The sequence below is a fragment of the Ischnura elegans genome, chromosome 4 (assembly GCF_921293095.1).
Source record: "Ischnura elegans chromosome 4, ioIscEleg1.1, whole genome shotgun sequence".
Taxonomy (NCBI): Eukaryota; Metazoa; Arthropoda; class Insecta; order Odonata; family Coenagrionidae; genus Ischnura; species Ischnura elegans.
The window spans coordinates 21,022,039-21,045,355 of NC_060249.1; positions in this window are offsets into that span (position 1 = coordinate 21,022,039).

Below are 23,317 nucleotides of genomic sequence, written 5' to 3' on the forward strand. Positions count from 1 at the left end.
ACAAAACTCCGAAACTGGATGTGGTGGTGTGGAGTTTAAAGAACGTTTCCCCACGCGGGCCTCGCGAAATTCCAGTGTGTGGGCAGGTTGGTGGACTGGGGTTGGAGGGGTCGTGCCAGAATCAGCCTTGGTGAGATTTTACTCCCGAATAAAACTTTTGAGGTGGGCAAGTCCCGGTAAGTGGAGGTAGTTTTCAAGGAAGGATGGAATAACTTTCCGTAGGCTGCGTGTGACACGTTGATAATGGTATTGACCCGCTAGCAGGAGCGTCTTGCAACCTCGGTGCCGTTACGCGAGGTGTTGTTTCGACCACAAAGACTATATTTTCACTTTTACTAATTATGAAAATTTTATGGTTAGTGGGCAGTTTTAAGAATTAAAAATAAGTATTAGTAAATATTTTAATAGTAACTACCCTCATGTATTTCACCAGGGAGGGATGGACTTGAATTTTAGCGCAGTCTTTTACACATAATTAATTGAATATGATCAGTAAGTGTGTAACTAACATAAATAGCTATTATCGCTGTTCATAGAATCATATTGCCCAATGTGAATGATGCATCACTAACACGCCCGCCAGGCGGTGTTTTCATCCACTCGCAAGATTTGACATTGGAGGGGCTCATTTTGCGACTTGTCCATGGCTGACCGTTTAGCTCAAGAATGGTGCTGCTAATACTGAGTTTAAACTTACTGCTTTGAAAACTTTTGCTTTAAGGAATCAAAAAATGCCATAAACGCCCTTGAAAATCTTTCGAGAGGTCCTGGAAAAGGATTTAGGATAAGTAAGAAGTAATAAAGGGATTAAGGGATTCAAGGAGAGTTGAATATTAGAAAGATATGAAAGGATGGATGGAAAGGGCTCGAAACAGTCAAAGCGAATTCTTTCCCGTAGCAACCCGTTAGTCCATAAGCAAGTTAGCACCCTGTCCCTTTTAAGGGCTGCTCCATTCTCACGCATGCCTCAAAAACCTCCTTCCCGTCTCTCATTGGAGTCTCTTCAATTAATCGCTCTCTTATACATAAAAGGCTACCTTTTGCCTAGGATAAATTCATTCATACCTCGCTCCATGCCGGGCCTCGTTTGCGGCGGGGTAAAGCCCTAACTTGTCTGGCCTGCCAAACCGGGGTTCGCGGGTTCCAGTCCCGCCCTGGTAAGGTGACTTTATTGAGGGCATGGGCCCTTCTTTGCTTTTCGTTAAATTTTCCCACCGTTAAGGACTGAAATGCGCTGTTTTCGGGGCGGTGAAGTTAAACAGTGTTATATATTGGAGTAAAATCAGCACAGGTCATGTTCCTCGGGACTACACTTTAATATTTCCAAGCATAGTATTTCTTCGTTAAAAAATGCTCTATCTATGAAATTTTCCTCAAATACTCCTCTTCAAAATTAGCAATACCAAAAAATATTTTACTTCTCTTCAGGTTCGAGTTAACTCGCCGGAACATTTTCCCCTTTTTTATATTGAGCCACTCAATAGTTCGAAGAAGATACACGCACAGACGCACTAGCTAAATCTCTTCCATCACTGACGGGTCATTACGCTAACACATATTTATTAATCAGCCATCAAGTTACACCTCTTTTTTCAGCCACCTGCTGATTCCATCTCCACACCACCAACTCTTTCTCGCAACTACCGAGTTCTCACTCTCTCCCAATTTTACAAAAGTTACATTTGGGGCATTTGACATCACTTACAATTTAGCTTCTATATTTGTAAATTAATTTCATATTTACCAATTGGTTGAAATTCTAAATTGACCTTAGTATATTATATTTGGATATTTTGGTCATTTTAATTAAATACAATGGTTTAATTTTCTTCATGACAATTCCCAGTTGCATAAAATTGTAGTACTCCAAAAGTAAAAGATGAATGAATGCAGTGAAGAATTAATGAATCTTCAGAACAAACTGATTTCTGTTAGCCGAGTTAGAAATGGTTTCGTTCATTTTGGAAAAAACTTAATTAGTTTAAATTCGTATACATGCATCGCTTCGGCTGCAGTACCCGGTGGAGAATTCTAACTTTTCCACCACCTCTTGTTTAAAAATTAGTATCTTCTTGGAATTAATGTTCGTTCTGATATCGATAATATGCACGGAAAAAAGAACCCTATCTTTTGAACTGTACAAAAAGGAGGAAATTTTGTGAAAATACAACTGCTTGTAGAGCGCCTTTTCTGCTTTTTTTGACGAACGTTACTGCAAAGGCTGCACGTTGTTTTCGCAACATAGTACTAAGTGCGTCAATTATTCAGCTATATTTCTTACTTTCCTCATCATATCTCAAAAAGTGACAGGTTTAATCACGGTGTCATGTCGCACTTTCGGAATAAGCTATTCCGCTTCACATGAGATGAAATGGGTTTCGTAGCCTCGTACAATATTTGCTGAACACGCCCAGAGGCGGTTGTGAATCTCAGCCACCTCTTTTTTGACGTCTCTTCTCGACGAAGGATAAAACGCTTGAAAGTGAGCCTTTTACCCTGCAGCCCACCCGACTTCATGAAACGATTTCGGACACTCCCACGACTATCTCTCATCGGTGTCACTGATCCCTTGCACTTCATGTCGAAAGCCTGGGTGATTTTTATTTTTTTCCGAATTTTGTTTCAAATTTGGAGGACGTAAGAGATCACGATCATAGTCCGGAAGCTCACTCAGTGACCATCTACAATCACCAACAGCACATTCCCATGAGAGTGGTTACTTTTCATTCTGTCACCGTTGTTGGCTCAAGCAATAAATGACTCATTAAGTGACTCAACTTATTGTTTAACGTTGTATATTATAAGTCAATGCACTGTAGTTGGGAATACTTTCTTAATATCGGTAATCATTATTTATTCGGAGAAACAGCTGCTATTTTACTATTCCATTTGTTCATCATCAGATTTTCAGGTAAATACAAAATTCGATTTCAATCTACATGATGAATTTCATCCAATGAAATAGTGAGAGAATTTTATAATTTTCTCTGTATATTTTTCAATGTCGATTTAATTTCAATTCAATTCAAAGATCTGACTTATTAATATAATGGTAGTTCAAAAGTGTAGATTGTTGGTTGCTATGAATCTAGTTCCGGTGATTAGAAAGCGAAACTGAATATACCAGTGTAAAGATTAAAATTTTATACAGATATAAACTAATATTTCGCATTAATTGATCGAGTATACCGGTATAACGCTATGTACCGCACATTCCCTCACCATAAGCCTATTCAGCGGTTTATGTAGTTGAATCATAAAGCGTAAATTTATTTACTGTGATTAGCATTTTCAGCCACTTTATTCGCATAAGTGCTTCTTATTAAGGATAAGAATTTTCTCAATGCCATCTGTATTTCTTGTGTACACATATGGAGTTATTTCATATTGTTTTCATCTAGATTGGGAATATTATAATGCGAGCGATGGCTGTAGCATTTCACTCAGCCAGGATTTTGCGAAAAGTTCTCCTAGCTTATTCTGGAGTAACAATATAACTAGGAGTAAGAAAAGTAGGATTAAGTAAAAAAAATGATTTGTCAAATTAAATAATATTTTTATCGATACATATTTTTATTTAACAACACGTATCTCAAAAATAGCAAATTTTCAGGAGAGCAAAAGAAACGATTTATATTTTTAAATGAACATTGTAATAAAAAACCAAGAATTCGTAAAACTATAAAAGAAGCATACATTTGCAAACTTAGAGTTGTTTTTTTCCTTGAATATGATTTTTTATTTCATTACACTTCGCTCAATATAACGGTCTCAAACCGGTCAAATTTTGAGATACGTGTTGTTAGAACTTAGCCATGGATATCTTATCGTTTTTCACTGTCAAGTATTTTCAGTACGTATTCATCACATTATTTATAAAAAATAATAATCTAGTTTACCAGTGGAACCGATAAAAGTCGATATGAATATCGGAAATATAAAATTACGAGCGTAATGCGCCCACTCCCAGCGGGGTTCCCCCGCTCTTTTCAATGCATGTCCACAGAGGGATAGGCGTTTTTCTAATTTTAAAATGTAGAAAAAAAGGCAGGGTCTTATATACAAATTTAATTTGAATGTTCATGTATAAATTGAGGTCAGAGGACGTCTTTAAACGCAACATTGGAAGTAATTAAACTATCCTCTATTAAACGCACATGATGACTGATACTTACGTATCAGCAGGAGACTTGAATGTGGAATCAGCCGTATATTGATAAAAGTTATTTAAAGAATGCGAGATGTTGTTGCAAATTAACAAATGTAGTTATCAGTTTGTGCGCCGTTAACGTCAGGAATATTTGCCGGTTATTGTTTTTTATTTGTTTGTTTTCTTTTTAATCATTTAAAAACCAATTTTAGGAAACAATAGCAATTTTTAGGAAGTAAGATATGCCGTCGCATGTTCACTGATAAATTCTGTGTATTTTGGTACCTCATTTGTAGAGTTTGCTTGCGTATAAGTTCAGAAAAATGTATCTATACAGTAGAAATAATATAGAAGATACTATTCCAACGTTTCGGTGTATTTTTGCGCACCCGACAACTGCTCGTCATACCCATGAAGCCATATCCACGTCTCCATTACGCTCTCGGCAAATTTTCGTGACCAAACGCTGACCATCTGAAGGGACGGTCCTTTATCACCCATTCTACACCCTTCACTTCTGCAGCCTTTCTGCGCGTCCGACCTTGTCAGGTCTTTTTCCATGCTCGAGCGTCGCCTTTCTATTCCACCGTCTCAGCACGGAAGGGTGTGGTTAAAATGGGAGGTCGGAAGGGATCTGCCAGTATATATATCCACTAGGTACTCGAGTTTCTCGTCTTCTCATTTCCATACCGCATCCTCTCACTCTTGAGCTGGACCAATCCTTTCAGTAGCGAGTTCATTTGAATTCAAAATTTGTCATAAAAGCGCTCTTTTTACATTAAATTAGATTTTACATTTTTTTTGCACTTATATTTCATCTATAAACTGAATGATAGAAATCTGGAATTTCCTACTAAATTTGTTTCTGCTAAATAATCAAAGTCAATTCAAAGATACTGACTGGTTTAGTATTAGGGTAGTAAAATAGTTCGGCAATAATTATTTCTTTATGATTCATCTACATCTACATATATTAATAATTACCACTTTCAATTACTTTCATTACACTTTCATTAAGTTGCTAGATAGGTTTATGGTGTGGATATGTGCGGTACATAACGTCATGCCAGTATAAATGACTAAAGTTTTCATAACTAATATTTTGGGCCTTACTCTTCTTGTGAATGAAAAAAAAAAAAAAATGGAAAATTCAAAAGGTACCTATTATTTAAGGGGATTTTTTGAGTCATGCTAAGTCAGTGCGTCACGAGAAGATGGAGTAAGTAAAAGCAAAACCTTTGAGGAATCATGGAAAATCGTTTTACCAACCTAGCTCCATAATTGCAGTGCTAATCATCGGCATGATTCAAGAGTCGAACCAGGAAAAATTATAAGCATGAAGTTTTCATTTTTAAACTTCTGTGGTGTAAGTGCAAGAAATTTTCAAAGCATGTGGTGTAGACTACATTTTATGAGAGCAGTTATTTAATCGTAAACGGATGCTGGTATCTTGTATTTACTTACCTCCAATCTTGTCTCGGAACGGGAAATGGGAAGAGAATTATGGACAGAACACTCACGGTTTTTGTTTTGGCATAAAAATAAAAAACATAATTATTTCTTATTTACAGAGACAATTTAGTGACGAATAATTTCGACTTTTAAAAAATTGTTGATATGAAAATTACCAGTTTAAAATATGATTGCGCACCATTTTAGAAAAACATCAAACCCCTGGAATTCATTTTCTCAAATTCAGGGTGGTTGGGCCTGTTCATTATCCCGATCTACCTCGTACTTGGATGTCTTTGGATGGACGCGACCGAAAACTTTACCAAGGTTTCAAGTGCTGAAGAATTCAAATTTCCGAAAATGAAATTGAGGTTCAAATAGGAAAATTCTCACATCTAAACAATAGCAGCGCTGTTATCTATGATCGATTTGAATCGTTATGTATATGAGAGTGTCGTAGGCTATTTAGCTTCATAACTTTTGATTGATGACGAGGAAGGTAGGATGATGATGATTAGATTGAAGTGACCATAGCTTATTATGCTGCTGGCAACCACAAAGGAGGATAAGTTTAGAAATATTCTCCTCATATATTAGCTTCCCATGAACAATTAAAGTTCCATCAGCTGGTATCACCATTCACTTGCATCGACTATCGAGTGCATTTTGTTTACAGTATCAGGCAGAACGAGGATTGTTTTGGTTGGCTGTTTTCAGCAAAATTAGTTGAAATATGGTGCCAAATATATATGTAATCAAGCGGAAAAAGGAAATAAGAAACCTTGCAAGTTACGTAAAATATATTTGGAAATTTTTGTGGAAATTTTCAACTTCCTAGCTCAAAAACAAGTTTTTTAAAAGATTTGGCCAGCTTTACTTATTTCATCCCACCGTGCGGCGTCCTTTTGGTCTAAAGTATAAACTCCCAGATGATGTTCACAGCATAGTCCCCCATCCCAATGCCTCCTTATCCACCCCTACTCCATCCCCTTCCCAATTTTCCTCCACGTCACCCGCGGTGCCCTTGGGGACGGACGCTCATCGATAACGAGGCGCGATAATTAATTACGCTTAGCCAAAGGACCCCGTGGGGACGACCCTAGTTTAAGGAGGAGCGTGTTATGAGGGAGGTTGGGAACGATAATGGGATGTGAAGGATGTGGTACCTCAACGAGGGTTTATATTGTGCCTCACGTGAGCAGCAGAGGCTGTCTGATATTCCAATCGTGTCAAAGATGGAAGTGATTGTTACTTGCTTGGCTTGGAAGAATACCTAAATACCTTATTTGTTACTAAATTGCGACATGAAATGGTCTAATATCAGTGGAAATTATATTTAAAAAGTAGTTCTTGCTGATTTAATTGCAACATTAAATAAATCACGCATAAGGGAAATTAACTCCCACGTTTGTTTCTTCCAAGGATCCAAGTTTCGTGAGAACACTTTTCGTTATAGTTTACTCACCAGGGGTAACAGCTAACTAATTTCACGACGTAGCGAAATAAAAAGTTAAAAAAGATGATACCTTATCATATCTTGATAATAGCTAAGTCGAGATATTTTCTGTTTAGGAATACAATCCTAGCGTTAGAATAGGAGTGAGACATTCTTTATGCACTGTGCTTCAAATTCTCATTACTTAAAATCAGCCTTGGAGTACTAAATATCAGTCAACGCCATTGTTCAATTTCAAAGAGGCAGAAGTAAAAATTAGAATTGCACGTAATCGAAATATAATCATTAGTTGATTACTTAAAATATGAAAATTGAAAATATTGATTAAAGACTGTATTCCATTTAAATTGGTTGATAATTCAATATGTTCGGTCAAATATGGAGGGACGTATTATTTTCAATGTTTTGAATGAAGAATAAACATTTTTTTCCGTGTTAAATGTTACTAGTCCTAGTCATTGATAAGAGTGAGTCAAATAACCGTGGATAAAATAATTGCTCTCTTAACTTATATATTCACCGCACCCGTCTGAGGCCAGAGAGTTAAGTTTTTGCTGATAAATATTTTAGAAATTGCAGCTCTCTTAATAATCTAATAAGTATCTCTTTTGTGCTTCATTTTGAAACTTTTGATATCATTTCCCTTTCTCTTCTTGATACTTTCAACATGTGATTTAATCAAGGTTGAAATTCTTTTCATTTGAAGCCAGTGTTGGTGTGACTAAAAATTCGGCTGTTCATAAACTATCTATCACAGTATGCGTTATCATTACCGTCCGTCAAAAGTTCAGTCCTGACCCATCTCTGTTTCCGTTTTTATCATTATCCCGTCAGCTATCTCCCATTATTTATCAACGAGTATAATTTATTCACTCTTATAATTTAATTCAACTTGGAAGATAGTTGGAAAACGTGAGAATAGAGCTCACCTTAAATGCAGGCGTAGTACGACAACCATTAAAAGGGTAATAGGGCCTGTTAACTTTCTTGCGTGACGAAACAATACAATTGTATTCGGGGCCCTCGGGCCCGGGGGATTTGAACCCGGGACCCTGCGATCAGATGCGTAACGTTCGCCCTGCAAAATTGCTGAGTACAATGTTTCATAGTGTAAAAAAAACTAATTTTTAACGATGGCCAGGGAATGCAAAAATCTCGTCATGGTGGCAAAAAATTCCTCGAGTTTTTTTGGCTATTTGTTTTTTATTAACTTTCCACAGCTGTGCGTGCAAATGTGGTGATTAATTCGACTAATTCGCATGATTTGGTTTCACTGCCACCAGAGCGCAACTTCTAACGGAAATTCAATGTGTGCTGGTAACATAAATCGATAGACTTTCACGCAGGCCACTACGCGATTTGTGTTTGCCGATGCGGTGGATAAATATTAGCTCATCGGTGAAAAATACGTATTTAAAAAAGAATCAGTCCCTCTCGCATCTACCGTGTTTGTATTGAAAATTGCTGCTGCGTTAGTAACTGCTTGCCGCAATTTATTCGTCTTCTATGTGCAGGGTTATCATGAAATAATTGTGTGATTTTGAACGTTTCAATGAAATCACAATATGTTAGAGTTTGTTTTTTATTGCTCAAAATGTTAGTCTCAAACAGGTTTTTTTTGTATACTTAATAAATTTTAATATGTGCGCACATTGTTGCTCCAAAAGAGAGACACAAGGCGTTGATATTGACTTACTTCTAACGAGAGGTGCCAAAGGAACCAAGGCTTAACGTCCCATCCAACAGACGGAGTGCTGTACTTGAAAACCCCTCCTCAAGGCACTGAAGCAGGGGTTAGGCAGCCTCTGAAAAATCTCTGCCTCCTATTCCTACTATCTTCCTAGAATTACCAAAACTGTACCACTCTTTTATGATAATCCTATATTCGCTTTCAAATGCTTCGATGTTGAGCAACCTCCCTTCAGTGCCAAAAATAATGTGTTTTATTTATTTCTCTCTACTAATGTATGTTTCAATCCACCTCATGTTTCCTCAAAAACGTGCGATCCATTTTCATTTCGTGTAACTATGAATCAGATTGTAGAGATAGATAAATAGACGGCTGAGAGGGAAATATTGAGTACAGTTGGGTCTCTCGCGAAACCTTTTTGGGCGACATGTTAGGCGGAGTTTTCCTTCCAATTCATTTTCAGATACGTAATACTTCCTTATTCTGGAAAAAACTACATTATTGAAATCTACAGGATCTATCCCAACTTGAACTTCCTTATACTGTTGTTTTTCTCTTTTTTCCCTCATATATTCTGACCAAAGTTTTCCGTATTTTAAGAAATGCATAGCATAATAAAATGGAGTACGCTAGGAACCCTCAGAAAACGGTGGAATATTCCTTTAAAGCAAGTTTGACCAGCTCATGAACTCCATTGAGTACTTCCCGAATAAAAAGTTCATATTTAGCCTCTTTAATCTTTCCAACTAAATATTCAATGAAAATTGTCTATTCAAAACTCCGAAATTTTATGCGTATACGTCTTCCCAATACATACCTCTGATCTTCATTTGAAGGTAGACTTGAGAAGATATACGTGGCTTTAAATTTTGCTTTCTCAAAGCTCCCCTAAGCTCTTCCTGAATCCTTCTTTGGAACTAATAGCCAAAAATTGAAGTAGCCATTATTTGAATCATAACGAGAAATGGATCTAAATTGCTGTCATTGAGGGACCTAACACTTTATTGTGTGTTAGGCAAACATTTAGTTTGTATGCACAGATCATTGCGACGTTATACATCCAAAGTCAATGAAGGTAATATGCAACACAGTAATTGTAACGAACCTCGTAAGTTGGTTAGCTACACTAAAATACGTCACATTGAATTTTTCATGGTATAGTTGGGGAGGTATAAGCAAAAAGCCGTTAGACTTACCATTAATTTTTTTATACCATCAGCTATGCATGCTTCAAATTCATCTTGAACCATAAGAGAGACAGCTTGGTCCTTGTGCGGGTGATATTATTTCAGGTTCACAATTTTGTTTCTTACTCTTTCAACTATGGCCATCAAAGTTGATTTTGTTATCTTACATTAATTCAGTCCTTCATAACCTAAGAAACAAAATCATTGAAAACGTTTTGTTTAAACTGCCTAGAAATATTGCGTAGTGCAGAATTTGAAACAATAAGCACAACCGCGGTCTCGTTCACTCATTCACTTTTATAGTGCTGGTATCGATGCCAGGCGAATGTGGCCGGTGTACAGCTAGAGATTTGGAAGGTTGAATCAAATGTGAAATGAGGGAGTCCGATCTGAAAAAGAATGGTTGAAGGTGGGGAAAAGAGGATGAGTAGAATCGAAATGTTTGGGGTGACTGGGAGAAAGGGAGAAAGGATTGTAAGTGTGCGGATGAGCGGGAGTGGTCTGATGTAATCCGAATAAGACGCCGAGCTCGAATCCTTTGCGTCAACACAGCGTACAAAATAAGCATCGGACCCCCGAATTCCCCAAACCCCTGCTGCTGAGGGAACAACCCGTGCTATTTCCGACGAGGTAACGTCGTGGTTGCCCCTGCCCTTGATCCTTTGCATACCGTATTCCCCTACAGTGTCCACTGAATCCTACTTTTCCTAATTCACTAGTACTAACTGCAATGGATTTTATTGCCGCATTTGTCGCGCTACGAAGGATTCATATCATCAAATACATTTCTACATTGTTACATGAAGCAAATATGGACAAAATTTGAGTAATATCCATTGAAGAACCTTATCTGAGATCCTGCTAAGTGAAAGGGTTGTCATAAGGTAATCATTCAATTATGCACAGTGATTAGATAAAGCACACATATTTACTAATAAGAAGAGCAATTTACACACCATAAGTTCCATGCGAATACCATACTCATCAATACCATAATAGTGTCATGTGTTTGCTAGAATGATATTTTTTGTTTTTGGTTTTAGGTTTATAGGACTTCAGGGCCGGCATTTCCTGGATTGTAGAGGTGGCAGGAAGGCCCTCGCCTTTGGCTTATTCTGTGTCAAAGATATTCCTATACCTATCGCATGTCCGCTTAGTTCAGAAGGATCTGTCATAGTATGTTGTCGACCACCAGTCACATCATACCCCGCATTTTGGAGGCTGGTTCTTTTTTATTTGCTAGAGTTTTCTTTTGCTTCCGTATTCTTGCGAAACCATGGATAGCACTGCATTTCTAATGAACTTGATCAATTATTTTCTTTCACGCATTTTAGGTTATATAGTCCTGCTTGTGTCCATGTAGAAATGCAAAAGACAAGCACATCATTTCACCCACAGGAAATATACATTAGCTCTTGGGCTGCGGGAGTTCACGGTTTTCACTACCAGCCAGCGCAGAAGAGACCCCTGTGCAGGAGGCACCATCTGCAACGAGGGCTGGTCCGGAAGAATTAGGCCCCTTACCGATCGTTATGGTGAGGAAAAGTATGAAAAAGCATGATATTCAGGTAGCAATAAATACTTTTTTGGTAAATGCCGCAGTCAGCGTGCAAAATGTGTGAAAACGTTCCTGCGCTCTAAGGTTTAGTCACACTGTTCGCAACTGTGCGATAAAAGCTCATGAACAGAGATAGATCGTTTAAGCTGATGCCGATATTTTGCTCATGTTTTACTTATCCTACCTTTAACACTCACTTCTTTTTACCCCTGTCGACCATTTCAGGATCATATTACCAACCGATGAATTGGTTTAACATTATTTTTAACGTGTGCATTCACCCCTGTGAGATTATTCCGTGCCACATCACCGAATTTGTTGCATGCTGCAGAAGAGGTATATATATACAGAGAGAGAGAGAGAGGCGATAATCCATGACAGAGGCCGCGATAAACCGTTATCAAAATATTTCGGACGGCGAGTTTGCCTCTAACGGATCAGTGACTCCGGAGAGACGAATAAAACAGTGAAAGTCGATTTCGTTTGGTGTTGAAGCAAAATACCTACTTCATTCGCAATTCTCGTTTAATAACATCAGGAATAAGAGAAGAATACAGACGATATTAGCTGCAGTTGGCGAAGCCTAAGAAGTGTATACTGTTGCCAACTATAAATATAATCACATTATTGTACTGACTCTAACTAACCCCTACCATTTGATCTCATTATACCATGGGGTAACCAATTTCCATGAAAGGGTCGAAGAAGCGTTGAAAAAGTTTCAAGGATATAATGTTAGGTTTGAAAGTGTCTGATGTTTGGATAATTTCCATTTAGTTTTTTTACTTCTACTTTATAATACCATTAAAATGGAGTATTTCATCTATAAATGTATTACTTTTCAGTTGAAAAATTCTCTTCATGAGACTAATTATTTTATGGCTTTATGAAGATGAACTAATAGGAATTACGGAACTGAAGAAATTTAAGGAATACTTTTAAAATTTGGCTCCTGTAGGGAAAGGAAGGACACTAAATGTCTGTTCAAAGTAAATATAGCAACTGAGGATAGTAAAGATGAATGGGTACGATGCTTTGCTTCAGAAAAAGATATTTATAAGAAATTTACAGAAGGAAAAGTAAGGAAAATCTAAGACGAAGAAGCGATATCTTATATAACCTTAAGAGATAAGTAAACGTACCTAGTGGCAGATAAGAGGACCGAAAAGAGGATGGAAATGTACGTTTTTTTAAATTTCTTACTTAATAACAAATCAACTCAATTTTCTCTTACTTCATTACTATTACGTTTTCAAAGTTCTTCCATCCTACTGACGCCATGAGCATTTCATTTCATTCGAGAGTTCATTTCATTTTAAACCCAAAACCTATCAAATTTAGAAATTCAGACTTAAAACATCTGGTATTAAAAAATATAAACCCACCAGAATAGAAAAATTACCTTATGTAACAGTATGATACATTGCCACTTTTTACGCAGTAGAGACGAATTTATAATTTAACATGGAAAAAGACATACGAGGAAACTCTCATTAAAACCAAATTCCAATGCAAATTTAGAAATTCAAAGAATAAATATATTATTTCGTGACAAAATGTGCCCAATTAAATAGATAAATTAATAAATTACCTAAAGTAACAGTTTGATACATTGCCATTTTTTACGCAACATAGACAAATTTACAATTTAACAAGTAAAAAGATTTAAGTTAAAACACTCATTAAAACCCAAATCCTATGCAAATTTAGAAATTCATTACCTAAATACATTGTTTCTACAAAAGATAAATCCAATAATGGGATAGTTACCTGATGTAACAGTTTGATGCATTGCCACATTATACGCATTAGACGCGTTTTAACAAATTCACTAGTAAAAAGATATAGGATGACACACTTTCACATCAAATGCATTAAACACATTAAATACATTAAACACATTAAATCCCATATCCTATGCAATATAAATTTTTTCGGCCTATATACCTTTTTTCTACACAATATGAACCATATGGAATATAAAAAATGACAGAAAGTACAGTTTAAATATTGACACTTTTGACGATTTAGAGACGAATTAACAATTTCACATGAAAAAAGACATAAGATGAAATAGTCATAAAAACCCAAATCTTATGCAAATTTAGCAATTCAAAACCTCATTATATTTTTTCTTCCCAGAACGACCCCAATTAATTGAAAAATTGCCTAAATTAACTGTTTGATACATTTCCACTTTTTTAGATGGCTGGTTTGACTGGAATGCACATATGGATGAAGTTATTGTGTATAAAAGCATAGCGGACATCAGAAAATATCAAAATTGTTCTAATTACATAATTGAATGACATGCCGTCGATAACATCAACTTACAATTAACGTATACCCCTTCCATCCACCGTGGCTCAGACTCCTACAACAATGTTATTTAGGTATTATAAAATGTTTGGTTTAACTGCTCCAGTTTATATTTTATGCCCTTAATCAGATATTAATATTATATATAATACAAAATATTAGACCTTCCGAGCCTCAATCGTCGGATATATTGCTTTACATTGAAAATAATCAACAATCAAGTCTCACGAACGAAGCACTCACAACTGCTGGAAACTATTACAAACAATCACAACAATTACTTCGTGTGATATTTTGGCACCTTTGACGTCATCGAGGTTTTGCCGGCATTAGCTTGGGGGTGAGGGAGTTTTTGGCTCGCTTTTATTTTGTTCGTTTTATTTATCATTGAATATCTCGCGAAGGGAAACTCAGATTATATGCGATTTTCTTTGTTCAATTCAGAAAATAATTTTCTGTCCGCCTTTGAAATAAAATAAATACATGCAAGTTCCCCATTACTTCATGCGCTGTTTTGGCACCTATGACGTTATTGAGGGTTCGTCGGCAGTGGCTTGGGGAGTGAGGGAGTTTTTTGCGCGCTTTAAAATTGGTTAAATTAATTATTGAACATCTCACGAAGGAAAACTCAGATTTACATACGGTTTTCTTTGTTGAATTCAGAACATAATTTTCTGTCCGCCAGTGAAATACGAAAATATTGCTCGAGAGAAAGAATTACGATTGATAACCGTCAGGCAGATATCTTTCATAAATAATAGTTTCTATCGCACCAAGAAAAATAGTGAGATTTGATATTCTCGTAGTCACTGAAAGATGTGGAAAGGAAGAAAATTTTGTAAAGCGGAAGGATTCCATTAGGGGTGGAAGGGATGAATCTCATTCGGTAATCAGTGGAAATTGATACCCTGTCTTTGATGATCATGATCGATTTTATTTGGATTTGAAAGATGGATTGGTTCATGCATCTATACTCAGCTTTAATGGGTTAAGCGAGAAATATGGGTGAAAGTGAGCTTTCCTTCTCGATATGTTCACACAGGAGGCTGCCCTCCTCGTAATCAAGATGACATGCTACAGTGGCTGTTGGACCCAAGAGCTACTCAGCGGCGGGCGTTGCGTAGTGTCAAGGGGAGGTGGTTGGCGTTGGCAGCGAATACCCTGATAGGAGCCATCGACGGAGGTACTACAAAAGCATGCTCAAACGCCCGCCTTCCGGCAATTAACGTGGGATGAAACGAAATCCGACCTTTTGAGGTCGATTGACATATTCGGCAACACGCCGGCGAAGTTCACTTCAAAAGGTTAAAGGGTGACCATGCAAATTTTCTCAACGACTCAATATGGCTTAATTTCAGTAGCCACCCGTGGTCAGCGACCCGGATTCTGACAACGCAAATGAGTCCCGCGATACATCCCAGTTAAGCGGGCGCTGCGGTGGCGAGACTATGATCTCACTCTTTCTATTTCTCGTATTGAACAGGTTAAATCATGAGACGGTACGATAGCACGAAAAATTAGTTATTTGTTTGCTCTGTTCTATCACTTAATTACGTGTATCCAAAGGAGGTCATCGTGATATTTTGGTGCACGGTGTTGTGAAAAAAATACAGCAAAAAGGTATTTATTTCAATCTTTTAGCTACTTCTTCCAGCCATCCCGCCAAGCATTGCGTTTAATTATCATGAAAGAATACTAAATGTTAATGTATTTAGAAAATTGTATTTATTTCAAATAACGGATAATAATTATGTTTAGGTAAACAATATTTTTCCGGAAAAAGTTTCAGTACGAAGAAAACGTAGGACGAAGAAACTCAATGACGTCAAAATACTTTAGATACAAATTTCGAGACTATCTCGCAACGATGTAAGTATCTCGAAAGCTCCTCCTTACGATGAAATTTCCTGTCCTTTTCCTCTTTCATACTCATGGCTCTGCCTAAGTATAGTAATAAAGTTGTGGCGAAAAACAGCTTCTAGTCTAACTAAATCCATTGCTTTGCTACTAATCTAGTACGATAAGATTTCACACTAATATTTTTGCGCGTAATTTTTCGTGAGATGACTTCCTTATTTTAAAATGATTTTCCTCATTAGCCAAGTAACTTGCTTAAATAAATCAATTGTCAATTTACCCCTTGTTCCACTGTGCCCCACTCTCCCCTACTTAAAATGTTATAACGTCTTAGCCACACACTTAAATGCGGAATATGCTGTCAAAATTTCCCGTCCCCTAAATTAATGCGAAATGTTTAAGTTTATACTTTTATGTACGTGTTTTACCTCATTATTTTCCGTTTTTCATAGTCACGAGCGTGCTGCGCCCGCTCCCAGCGGGCTTCCCCCGCTCTTTTCAATGCAGGTCCACAGAGGGATAGGCGCGTTTCTAATTTTAAAATGTTGAAAAAAAGGCAGGGTCTTATGTACAAATTTAATTAAAATGTTCGTGTATAAATTGAGGTCATAGGACGTCTTTAAACGCAACATTGGAGGTAATTAAACTATCCTCTATTAAACGCACATGATGACTGATACTTACGTATCAGCAGGAGACTTGAATGTGGAATCAGCCGCATTAAGATAAAAGTTATTTAAAGAATGTGAGATATTGTTGCAAATGAACAAATGTATCAGTTTATGCGCCGTCAACGTCAGGAATATTTGCCGGTTATTGTTTTATTTTGTTTTTGTTTTCTTTTTAATTATTTAAAAACCAATTTTAGGAAACAATAGCAATATTGAGGAAGTAAGATATGCCGTAGTATGTTCTCCGATAAATTCTGTGCATTTTGGCACCTCATTTGTAGAGTTTGGTTGCGTATAAGTTGAGAAAAAGGTATCTATACAGTGGAAATAATATAGAAGACGAGGCCACCATTATTGTTACCATTGGTCTTGGAGACGCAAATTTCGAGGAGCTACGCTGCGTGGAGATAGGGTGACATTTCGCGTGATGATTGCACGTTTTCCGTGATGACAAGGGCAGTGGAGTGTGGTCGGAGGATGAGGCGCCTGAGTTTAAAGGGAATCGATATCGGGACGTGTGTGCGGGGGAGGTGGTGTGGATTTGATAAATCACTTCTTCGTCCAGACGCCGCGACCGAGAGCTGCGGGTCGCATTTTTTTTATTCCCCGCCCTCTCGAACGATTTCTCGGAACAACGTGTCGGTACTTGCACGTGACCGATTGGAATTTTTGATCTGAAATGGTATTTCTGGTGCTGAATCGTGCGGAGAGAGAGAGATATAGCCATCCACGCGTGAGCAATTGTGACCGTGGTCCAATGAATCAGAACAGTGAAGGTTAGGTGCTCCATTACAGTGGGCTCTGTTGAACGGGTTATATGACGTCACTGATCGAGTTGAAACTATAATTACTTTGGTAAATGTATTACCTAGGAAACTCCTTAAGGGATGCAAAGCTATGTAGAATTTCATTTGAAAAATTTAAGGGCCAATCTATGACTTAATGGCAGTGTAAAGACAGTAATTATATCTTAAAACTTTAAAATTCCGCAATTAAAGACTTCTCAGAGAATACTAGGCACTAAAATCAATAAGCTGAACATTTTTTGCCATATTCACTTGTTTGCGTGTAAATGACTAGCTATCAGGAATCCAGATTGGTCAATTTTTTATGCTTGAAAGTAATGTATTTAAATATCGGAAGGTGTGCATTTCAACAGTTGTACTAGAAATAAAATATCGTTGAGGAGAAAGTAAAGCAAATTAAAATGAGATGAAAATCAAATTGAACTAGATAAGTCATAAAAATTGGAGTAAAGAGGATAAAGAGAAATGATGGGGAGGAAAGGGCATTACGAAGTCGAATTCGCAAAAAATGGAATTGAAAAAGGACTGTGGATGATGTATCAACATCTACATCTACATAATACCCCGCGAGCAGCCTAAAAGGCGTGTGGCAAGGGGTGTTAGAACACCAGCCGTTTACAACTATAAAAAAAAGAAGTGCTCAAACGAGGTTGGGACTAGCGTTTATTAAAGTCCTTTATGGTTCAGGGGAAAAACGAATTCCCATATCTATCCGTTCGGCAAAGCATCTCTCTTAATTTATCGCTTCTATCGGACCTGGAGATATAGTGTGGCTCTAATAATATGTTCTCTGTGTCTCTCTTAAAGATATCCATTCTCAATTGTTCAAGCAATCTAAGCCTAGCGCGCAGCCTCCGAGTCTCCAACGGCTCCCAGCCTAACTCCCAGGTACTTCACTTCGTCTGTTGCCTTTATGTTAATACCATCCACTGCATAAACATGGTTAGAGTTGGACGAATTCCGCAAGAATTGTACCGCCATGCATTTGCTCAGGTTAAGTTCGAGTCCCTACTCTTGGCTCCACAAATGTACGTTGTTTAAGTCAGATGATAGAATTTCATAGTCAGAGTGATCACTAACTAGTATCAACTAAGGATAGGGAGTCAGTTGAAGATCATTTAAAAGTTAAACCTATTATTGGCCTAATTAACTTCAGCTCTGAGGTATAACATGTTTTAAAATCAAATGAAGAAGAAATTAAATTGAAAAGGACTCCCTTGAATGCTATTTTTGTTTTCAAACATAATAAAAAAGTCTGCGGTATTCTGAACTTTTTAATATGTTGCGACCATAGTTGAGATCACCTTTGCCATCTGTGTGTACAATATAATGATTCTCGTTTGGCCTATGTATTTATTTAAAACCGGAATTGTTCGTAAGGTAAACTCGAGGAAATTTATGTAGGATAGACCGGGGCACGTTGGCCATAGGGGCAGGATGGCCCAGTCGAGCTAATTCATACAATAGACACTGAATCGTGCTAGGAATCTATCAGAAGGTTGGTAGCACACTTCTCCTTTCTCCACAGTACCATTATGACTGAAGGAGCAGTTCTGACAAGTTGTAGCTATTAATTGTATTTGCGCGGGTTTCAGTAAAATTCTACACCCAGGTAAATTTGTGTTGCACAAAGGTTAAGAAAACACTTAGCTGTTTCACAAAATATTTTTAATAATATAATATTTTGTGAAACAGCTAAGTGTTTTCTTAACCTTTGTGCATCATGAAGGAGTTTCACCATGTTACGCCAACCACCATCGCATTAAATTTGTGTTATTTAAGTTTTGATCAATTTGGGCCCAATAGTTGAGTACTATAATTAAAGATCATAGTTTAAGGATAACTTCTGTGTGGCATACAATCTAAATTGCTTCAGTGAGTTTTGTAACTAATAGAATTTATTGTAAAAATGGTGATGGGGCAGGTTGGCCCAGCGACGACGGGGCACGTTGGCCACCCAGGCCAACATACCCGGCCCTATGCATTCCTTCGTTAAAAATGGCATAATTTTGAATAGACGGTCACTTCCATCATCAAATGAGCTGTCATTCAGGAGTAAATGACTTAACATTGTTTCAAAGCGGTTACAATGCATATTTGCCGACAAGAGTGTGGGGATGTACCTTTTGTTAAGTTTTGTTACCTTTTTGGACCAACACATTCGTTTATTTGGGTATTTAACGTAGTACGACATTAGCATTACATGTCATATTACCTGATTTTATCATGTAATACGTTCCTCCTTCTCCAAAGCTAGATTTACATTTTTCTGGTCAGCATATATGTCACTGCTTATGCAAATGTGCTTAAGTAGCTCATCCGAGAAACATGAAAAAAGTCGAGTGGACTTGCGCATTTGATTGCCTCTTCAATGGGAAGAATTGGATTACAATTAAAATTGAGCTCGAAAGCTGGATTACCCCTTCCTCACTTACATGAATTACTTTCTGTTACATTTGAGGGTAAATCTGTATCAATAGTCAACTCGAGAGGTTCCGCTGGGTCTGGGATTAGTCGTCTTTGGGAGCGTTGGGTTGCGTGTGAACTGCTTATACACAAAGACTTAATTAAATTCACAGAGGCTACTAAAATATAAGCGCAGTGGTGGAGACAGACTTCTATTTGAACGTAACATAGTATCACAATGTAACGGATGTCAACTGGAGCTAAAAAAAATAAAATACGCGCGTCCGATATAGGAAGATGAAGATTCACTGTGCCTAACGTGTGCCTTTTTCGACGGTCAGCCTGGAGCACAATGTATTTAGTGGACAAATTGCAAGCATAGGACTCATTAGACATGTGTGAACAATGAAATCCGCGTACTATTTCACAAGAGCAATAATTTTGCTGACCTTTGTATCTAGGCAGTCACGAAAGTTAACTGGTTTGTATTAGTACGCCAGAAATCCTAATAATTTAAAGCTTTCCCGTTGTTTTGGTAAAATGATTACATATATTGAAATATAATTCGTGATAACTATTAGTTTTATTTTGATTTCCTAAAACCATACTAGTTCAGCTTAACAAAAAATACATGGGCCAACGTGCCCCAGCCGCTGGGCCAACTTACCCCGATGTAGGGGCAGATTGGCCCACCTGTCATATGCCCAGTATTTATTTATTTTTTTAAATTTATAACTAATATATTCATGTTTAATTATTGCCATCCAGATTTAGAAAGACTGTTCTATAATTTCGCAATAATTTCATAAAGTTAACAATGAATAAATAAAAATATTTAAAAATGTAAAAAAATCGGGCCTACGTGCCCCGGTCTCCCCTACCCGGTGACGACACAAGGGATTATCCGTGGTGTATTATTAAAAAAAGAGTGTGGGAAATAAGAGAAGCCTTTGCATTAAATTTCGTTGAAAGAATTTACACCAAATTACCTATTTAATCCACGGTTTTTGCTTTCTGTATCTCGCTGAAAATCATTGAGTGTATTCCATACTCCATGCCTATTTATTACGATAAAATTCAAACTGTGGATGAAATTTTGTATCTCGATTCACTAAGTATGATACAACTTCATCCACTTCTCGTAATTCTCTGGTTAATTTTTTCCTTGCGTGTGTCTCTACCGTCGCTGTTGGCTGTATAAGTCACACACACTCGATTAGCGAATTTTTTCAGCAATACATGAGTACCAAAGTATGATGCAACTTCAATCTCTCCTCGTAATTCACGGAGCTGCTTTTTCGTCGCATTTGTTTCGGCAGTCGTTGCCTTTCGATATGCCACCCCCACTCCAGCGACTAGTTTACGCACGCACTGTTGAACGCGTGAAATGTCACACCGAATCGGTTACCATAGCCGATCGATGGCTCCGCTACAAAATCAAGAGGCGCCGAAGGGGGAGAGAGCGATGTCGATGGGATGTGTGGAGTGGGGAGGGCTACAGTGAGGCCTGTCCTGTCATTACGGGTCATCGCTGTCCGTGCTCTTCGCCGTATCCTGGGCGAACGCAAACTTGGCCCCTCTTCATGTGACAACCGCGCTAATAGCCTGGACCGCAACTCGCTCCAAAAGCCGTCGATTCCGTATCACATTTCCCCGTGGCTAAAGTCAGACAGCGCTAGATAACACTGCGGGACTAGGTCCAGTAGTAGACAGATTTTTAAAATTACTCATCGTCTTTTCAATAAAATTTTGCCTTCGTTAACTATTGCCGCCGCTGTAAAAGCTAGCTACAAAATACGTTTAGGCGTTTTATTTTACAAAATGGAATGATAATTATTATAAGTTTTCCCGGATTTCACACAATTACTTGTACCACTTCACTTTTAACAGAACGCGACCCGGGTTTCAATGAATTCTTATCATCATCTTCAGGCGCAAATTATGATTTTTTAATCTTATTATTGCTACCTAGTTACTTGATGAATTTTAAAACGGACGCCATAATAGGGGAAAAGGATGGGTAAAGATATTCATTTATAAGAGTACTGTCCTGGCTTTCAATAATTTTTTAAATATCTAACTGCTCGCTAGAGTCCAATTCATGGCCGTACTTGCAAAATTTTAAAATATTCATTTAAGATAAATAAATTACTATTTTCACCTGAAGATGATGATAATTCTTTGAAACCCGTGTCGCGCTTTGTTAAAAAAGAAGTGGTATATGTAATTTTGTGAAGTCCGGGAAAACTTAAAATGCAATACAACAATGATGATCAAGAGTTAGTGAATTTTGACAATTATTATAATGCATCAAAGGGTAGACTTAAATACGAGGTAATGCTAATCGGTCTGCTTCATTACCGCCGAAGATAAAAAAATGTTAAATTTTGTTTTTGAATATTCCAAATGTCCTCCTTTGTAAAATGAAGAAGGGATGGATGTCACCATATGCCTCATTAATGGAGACAAAGCGTTTCAATTGGAGCTATTGCATTTCTCAGCTCTTTTAAGAGAGTTCTTTTTAGCACGATGTTTGTATTCACTCATGAAAAATTATACTCTATTCTTTTCCGCTTTTTTAATAAAGCAGCTAATAATATTTATATGAAGCAGTTTCAGTCAATTTATTCATTATTTTTCAACTAGCAATGAAATGGGGTATAATTTTTCGGTCCGACCAAAACGTACCCAATTTTGTTCTAGATATTTGGTTTCATATTTGATATCATTCTTCTCGAGCTGAAGAATGAAATTTTTCTGAAAGGCTAACTAATATCTTTCACGGCTTCCTCTGTCCTGTGATATAATGCTACTTGTTGCATTTTCCGTTATAGATGTATTCATTTACTATTGGGAGTTCTTGTGATATCAGAGCCGCGATTAAAGTATGAAAAGCATTATAAAGAGTTATTTCAAGCTTTTTCTGGTAGAATTTTAACTTATTTGTAAAATAAAACTCACTGTAATTTTTCACAAATGCATGAATATTCCTGCCGGTTTGAAAACATTTTGTATAATCGTTGCGGACGAACACACCACATCGTCATACACCATGAACTTGCTCTTATGTACTCAAGTGTTAGTGGGAAGTTGACATTAAGTTTTAATTTACTGATGTTAAACATGCTCAACGTTATGTTAACAAATGGAGAACGCCTTGTCCAGGATTGAAGCCCACATGATAAGCCACAGTTAAAAATTCCGAAAATGGTACACTTAAATTTAGTAGGGTGCTTCTTGCACTCAAACTCCCTCGCTTTATTCTTTCCCGTGTGTCCATTCCCCAGAAATTTCATTGATTTCCTGCTTGTAGGACACACTTTCCACTTGAAATTCTTTCCCCGTTTTCGTTCCAATATCTCGTCACAGTGTCCGGTTTCCCTTCCGCCAGAGTATCTCTACTCAGAAATGGAGTTACTTTATAGATCTCTTTGTGAAAAAATATTTAGTTTTTTTATGACATTCCCCTTCAGGAAAACGTGTGAAACGGCTGAATACGCGGACGCACATTTATAGAAAAAAAAAACTATTTATTCACACCGTAGTACACAATCAGAGTCCTACAGCGACAGCGGCAGTGACTGCCTCTTTCACGAAGTATTCCCTTCCTGTTGGACCCCTGATTTTCATCACCTGATAAGTGCGAAATACGACAGCCAAATAAAACTGCACTTTAAAAAACGTTCGTTTCATGTTCTGTCCAATTAAAGGAAGAAATGTCAAATGCGAAATCAAGAGAAAGAATGTGTTACCTGATAGGATAAT